Below are 7,510 nucleotides of genomic sequence, written 5' to 3'. Positions count from 1 at the left end.
GTTCCGAGTCATGCCGTTTGGGCTCACCAATGCACCGGCCACCTTCCAAGGGCTGATGAATGACCTTTTCCACCTGCTCTTGCGTCAGTACGTGCTCGTCTTCTTTGACGATATTCTAGTGTATAACAAGAATTGGAGCGAGCACTTACGGCATGTGCGTGAGGTGTTGAATATCTTGCAACAAAACCAGTTAAAAGTCAAGATGAGCAAGTGTCTTTGGGGAGAGCCACAAGTGGAGTACTTGGGACATATAATCTCAGCAAGAGGAGTGGAGGCCGATCCAAGCAAGATCAAGAATATGGTGGACTGGCCGATTCTCACTAATCAGCGAGAATTGAGGGGATTCTTTGGGTTGACCGGGTACTACCGGCGATTCGTTGCCCTACGGCAAAATTGCTGCCCCACTGACCTCCTTACTTAGAAAAGGTGGGTTTCAATGGACAGGCAAGGTGACGGAGGCCTTCGAAACCTTAAAGACAGCTATGTCTACCGCTTCGGTTCTAGCACTACCGAATTTCAGCAAGCTCTTTGTGGTGGAATACGACACTTCGGGTGAGGGCATTGGAGCAATTTTGATGCAAGAGGGCAGACCCGTGGCATATATGAGCAAGGCATTGTCAAACCAGTCATGACTACTATCCACCTATGAGCGCGAAATGCTAGCCATTCTACACGCCGTCACCAAATAGCGACCCTACTTGATTGGCCAACGGTTTACTATCCGCACGGATCAACGTAGCTTACCCTACTTCATGAAGCAATGTGTGCACACCCTCGCACAGCAATGGTGGGTCATGAAACTTCTTGGGTATGACTACGAACTAGTCTATAAAAAGGGGATCGAGAACCGAGTGGCTGATGCCCTTTAACGCTAACCGGACACAAGTGAGCACGCCTCTTTTTCAGCACCAACCTTTCCTCTATTTTCATATATGTGGGGAACCAATGCAGAGGATTAAATCATGGAGGAGCTTGACTTAGAGTTCAAAGATCACTTCCCTAATTTCAAACCTTAGGATTAAATCACGGAAGTGTGGTGGATTGATACAATTCAGACTTCACCGATGTCGTCTCGAGCATGGATTCACTTTAGGGGTGTTTTTGTTTCTTGTTTTAATATTTAATTCTTAAAAATATAAGTTTTTTGTATGTCGCGTTTGAACGCGGATTGAGTGCGTTCGAACATAGTTGTGAATGCCTGCATCACGTTCGCACATCTAGAGAGTGCGAATTGTGAGCTCGAACGCGCTGCGAACGCCTACATCACATTCACAAATCCAGAGAAGTAGGAAATAGGTGCGTTCAAATACGCGTTCGAACACCTGCATCGCGTTCGCAAATCCAGAGAAGAGGGAAATAGGTTCGTTCGAACACGATTGGGCGCGCTCAAACACGGTCAGTGAAAATGTACTGTTTAGGGTTATTTTTGAATTGTTTGGTTAGCCTCTAAAGGATGTGGATGGCAACCATGGAGTGATTATTGATGAATTGAGTATTTTGCCTCGTCTCCTTCACCTTGTTCTCTCCCATTCTCTCGATCCCCGGCGACGCCATTTCTAACCTCTCTCGACCGGCCGATCACCCAAGTCCCTTAGGGGCGACCCACTCCTTCCCCTTTTTTCAATCTATCCAACACTTGCCCTAACCCTTCCATCACCCATATCCCTTCCACCACCACTTATTCATCGATGCCACCCTATTAACGTCGGTCCACCACCAACCACCATCATCAAGGATCTCGTGCCTCCATCCACCGATCATAAGACAAACCCCCTGATGTTTGTCCACTAATCGGACGATATTTTGAGATCCCTATATCTGATTCACCTGAAACTTAATTTGTTGGAGAGCTCTTTTCTGGGGCAACAACATATCAAAATCTCAAGTTGATCCAATGGTAGAATCTTTCGAGATCTATTTTCAAAGTTCTGTGTCAGATCTTGTCCAAATCTAATAATCAGAATAGATTGAACCTTAGCCTAAAGGGGAGATTGTATCAAAGTTTGCTATATTAATGGAGCCATCGTTGTGCTTGCCGTTTGGTTTTACAAGCATGTAGATGACAAAACCATCGGACACACATGTTTTCCAAGACTATTTCGATGGGAGGGTAGTAGATTTACACATCGCATCACAATGTGAAAAGCTCTTGAGAAGGTTAAGTCGAACATGGTATTAGAATTATAAGTTCTTTTTTTACTTTTCTTTCACATCGATTTATTGCACTATGTTTAGCTTTTTTGTTAACTATTTGTAGGTTGGAAAGACTATTGCATTTACATCGGAGGACATGCATTTGCTTATTGGGGAGCATGCAGGATGTAATGATGTAATAAAAAAACGAAGGCAGTGATCCATCTGAGAAGTTGTTTAGAGAGTCTAAGGAAGAAGAAAAAGTGCCATCATAAGGCTGTGAGATGCACCAAAGAAGAATGGCACTGGAGGACAAAATATCAAAATGACTATGTATATATATATATATATATATATATAAATATAAGGTGTTAGTACGATCTTTTTACTAATTTTTCTATATTGTTTATATAGGAAGAGATAAAAACTATGGACTCTGAATTGGTGAAGGAAATTAAGTGTATTGTCATGGGACAAGAAGACCTAGCACATGCCATTATAGAACTTCAAGTTAGAATGAAATTGCTTATTGAGAAGGTTGAGAATCTCTCAAGGCATGAATCTATATCTACGGTGCGCAGTAGTAGTCATCCATTGGCGATTATCCATCATGATGTACAACCACCTTTAAAGCCAACAGAGTCAAATGCAGCAGGTGATGCTAGAGTGCTTGACTTGTCAATTAAGAAGGATAATAGTAAGAAGTGTGTTAGGTTCTCAAAAATGATTGAAAACATGTCTAACATTAAAATAATTGTTAGTAGGAAGTGAAGTACATATATGTTTTGAGAGAGATCATTATCAAAGAAATCGATAACCACATATAGAAGACCTCGAAAACAGAATACTAACATGAGCAAAGTAGACAGTGTCAAAAATAATGATAGATCATTAGCAATTATTTCTATAAGCTTCACAAAAATGTCTCTAGTGAAGAGAAGGATCACTAACATTGTAGATTACCCTTGTCACAAATTTATTAGTGAGGATGAGCAAAATTTACTTAGTCAGATGCTATAAACAGGAGATGAGAGCATAACTAACTATTTACTACTTGCATACAATTTGAAATTAAAACCTAATTTGATACAAAATTTTCTTCCAATGCTATAATAATATGGAGCAATGAATATAACAATGTCAGTCAGAGTCAAATAGTTAAGCTTATCAATCGAAGCATAATCAAAGGTGATATTATATGTGTTCGTCAACAGATGTTTCACAACTGATGGTTAGTAGACCCATTTTCCTATGCTACATGTCTATTCTTGAGAACTTGTAACATCCACCTCCAAATACACATGCTTCTCACATGGGTAGAACCCACGTGGTCTCCATGTGACCAGATGGTCAATGTTTGTATATAATATACAGGATAAACCCAATATTTTCACAAATAAAAATAAGCTAAATGGAGTTTAAATTATCACAGGCCACAACAAGCCCTAAAATATGTATCCATACACCTCATCAAGACAATGCCCACACAAGGGTTAAAATTTATATAACTTATTTTACAATACTCAAACAAATAAAGAAAAGTATAATCAAATCTTCACCAGCTTCTTCACAGACTCGGGGTCATCTACTGATCTGAAAATTATTTTTACCAAAAAGTGGTGAGCATGAAGCCTAGCAAGTATACATCTCTACAGTCTAAATATAGAATGACGAAAGATGTCAAATGATACATATGTGTGCCAACGTGATTATAGTAATGCATCCATGCAACATATTCATATCAATAGCACACATATATTAAATAAAGAACACATGATATGTATCATTTAAACTATCAAATTACTTATATTAAGCTTACAAATCATTTATACCAAGCTCACACTGAGCCATAGTCATAAGTATATAACATGCTTAAAGAGCTATCCACCATATAATAAACATAGACTCACACATCATCTCAAACATGCCTGGCTACGCTGTATATGACTAGTTGTCTGTGGCCACCAAACTAATAACTCAAGTCGAAGGCCCATCATTATCAGCATCATCACCGCTCTGGTAAATTATCGCATAGAGCAGAATCATTACTTGTAGCTGAATCATCGCACAAAGCAGAATCATTGCATACAACGGAAAAGAGCTCACAGCTCAATAGACACCTTGACCCTATGTCATCAAGTACCGTTAGGTCTACGACCCCTATCACTCAATCATAATTTCATATCACCTAATGTCTAGTCTCAGTAGTCGGTAGTGTCTCGCTTGCTCAAACTGGTGAACGTGGTGTTTGTTTGTCCCCTCATAATCTCACGATCCCAAGCATTGGCCGATATAAATATAGGTAAAAAATATACACTCTGCCCCCCTGACCATAGGCTGAGTAGGTAAACAAGCACTGCCAAAATGAAACTTAACTACAGGGTAATACGTGCAGGTGGTGTAGTGATTAACATCATCAATCAAACATGCATATCGAAGATTTCATAATCTGAAATGCTCCAATAATCTATGAATAACTATGAAGTAGTAAAATAAATATAATTATGCTAAATAGTGAATAAATATCTACCTATGTATGATATGAATCAGATATACTCATAAAGTAAAACATCACTTCATTACACTATTCCTAGACTACTGAGAATTCACTTGCCTAACATCGTGACATTGTTTAATGATTTCTCATCTCTCTCGAGATCATCATTACACAGCAGTGGATCTACCTATGAGATGATGCAATTGCAAAATGAGTAGCAACCTACTTTAGAGCTTAGGAAATAAATTAAATTGCATGCCAAGACTAAAGCTTTTTAGGTCAGTTTATCTATCTATATTTGTCATGCTTCGATAAGACAGAAAGTTGGTCCAAACCTCTTAACAGGAAGACATTAATTTATAGTATCATAAAAAAAGAAAATTAAGAAAGAAATGATCAACATTAAGAAAATAAATTTAAAAGAAAATAAAAATTACATTAATAAAGAAAACCTTTAGCATATTCTAGCGTCACATATTTATGTGGTTTAAAAGACTAATAATAATACTGAAATATTAGTAAGTTGATTCTGATTAATGGCCCAAGTCAATATCTGAACACAATTTCTCTATAATTATTTAAAATTAAAAAAAACTAAGGGTAGTAACACCAACCAAGGGATTATCTGATGAAAGAATTTATTCATAACAATTACAGTAGCTATTTAGTGAGAACTCAAAATAACTAATAAAATTAATGATGTAATGATACGATTTGAACTTCATCGATGTCGTCTCAAGAATAGATTCACTTTATGAGTGTTTTTGTTTCATGCTTTAGTGTTTAATTTCTATTAAAATATGTTTTCTGTAAGTCGCGTTCGAACACAGGTGGAGTGAGTTCGAACGCGGTTTGTGAACGGGGTTGTGAACGTGGGTGAAGAGAGTGCACTCTGCGTTCGAACGCACTGTGAACGCCTGTATCGCGTTCGCAAATACCGACAGGCGCGTTCGACCGCGCGTTCGAACGCCTGTAGCACGTTCGAACGCCTGAATCATGTTCACAAATCCAGAGGAATGAACTCGATGAGTTCCAACACAGTCGATCGGGCGAGTTCGAACGCGGTCGGCGAAAATTATATTGTTAGGGTTAATTTTGAGTTGTAGTTAGCCTCTAAAAGGATGTGGATGGCAACCAAAGTGATTATTGAATTGAGAATTGAGTTTTGCCTTGCCTCCTTCGTCTTCTTCACTCCTGTTCTCTCAATCCCCGGCGACGCTGCTTCTAACCTCCCTCGACCGACCAATCACCCTAGACCCTTAGGGGCGGCCCTCTTCTCCCCTTTCTTCCAATCTATCTAACACTTGCCCTAACCCTTCCATCAACCACAACCCTTCCTCCACCACTTTTCACTGGTGCCACCCTATTAACGCCGGTCCTCCACCAACCACCATTACCTAGGATCACGTGCCTCCATCCATAGATCCAAAATAGACCACCCTGACCTTCGTCTATTAATCGGACGATATCTTGAGATTCCCATATCCGATTCTCCTAAAACTAGATTTGTTGGAAAGCTCTTTTCTAGGGCTACAACATATAAAAATTTTACGTCGCTCCGACGATGGCATATTTTGAGATCTTATTTCAAAGTTCCATGCTAGATCTAGTCCAGATCTGAGAATAGGAAGAGATCGAACCTTAGCTCTAAAGGGGAGATAGTATCAACTTGGTATCAGAGTTCCATAGCTAAAGGGGAGATCGTATCAATCTTGGTATCAGAGCCACCGTTCCTCGGACAAGCGCTTCCTATGACGACCACCAGAGCCATGGCTGCACGGCGAGATGATGAAGAGATTCTCCCAATAGAGGAGGGGGAAATGGTTGCGAGGACTTCCACCCGCGGAACCACCCGATCTAATCGGAATACAGAAGAACCTAGTGTTCAAACCGTGTTGGGGTCTCTTTCCAAACAGATGGCCCTCAATAATCAAATGATGATGGAGATGATGCAGGAAATACGGGCGTTGTTGAAACCTTCTTCAACAAGTAGGGCAGTCACAAGGCAGCATGGGGAACCCTCCGCAGCATACCTAACATCCTCTATGGCCTCCCCGTTCATCACAAAAGTAGGGGAGAGTTTGGCTATCCAGCAAGATCGAGCTTCTACACCTCGACCCATGGTCAGCCGCAACGAACTACCGTCAGCTACAATGGGATCCTCAACCATTGTAGCAGCCCTTGGAACCTCCACATCTTCCTATGCACCGGAGACCTCGCCGATAAACTGCGAAAGGCTAGCCGTTCCTTTCCTGATCCCTGCAGAAACGGCGAAGAGTCCAGCTTCAAGGTAGCAGTTTCCTTCGGCGAGCCGAATGGTTGGAAAGATTTTTTCGACATCAGAACAGAGTTCTTCGACGAGTCGACAATCGTGCAAACCATTGTTGAATGGAGGAAGACAACGCTTGGTCGCTGGAAATCCTTCAACCGGAATTCTCATCAGTGGTGAGGGAGATGATACAGAACCGCAAGTTCTCGCACTTGGGCCGCCTTACACCACCTTCATTTGCAACCACAGCGAGTTAGCAACTAGGAAGAAATCATGTATGGCCTCTACTTAGCCAAGGCTGACACGTGCCAAGGCAACTCCTATGGCAACGACTGGTAAAGATGAAATTATGGGAGAAATATTAAGGGTTTCAAATTTTTTTAAAAACCCTGAGTGGTTAGAATTTCAAGATGGCTACATGGTTGGGCTTGACCAGGTGGAATTGCTAGACATGAACTAGGTTGGACCTATGAGCCAAAGGGGACAAGTAGAGCGTGAGTCATCTCTGGACTTCGGGACAAAGTTAAGTCAAATAAAGGACATGATCAGAAAACCTCTACTTGACTTAAGACGAGTTTGCTTATACCAGGATACATTTTACTTGGATCCTA

This window comes from Typha angustifolia, chromosome 14, assembly GCF_048772165.1.
Source record: "Typha angustifolia cultivar Huaian chromosome 14, ASM4877216v1, whole genome shotgun sequence".
Lineage (NCBI taxonomy): Eukaryota > Viridiplantae > Streptophyta > Magnoliopsida > Poales > Typhaceae > Typha > Typha angustifolia.
The sequence above is the reverse complement of the archived record's forward strand: the minus strand, read 5'-3'. Positions refer to the sequence as shown.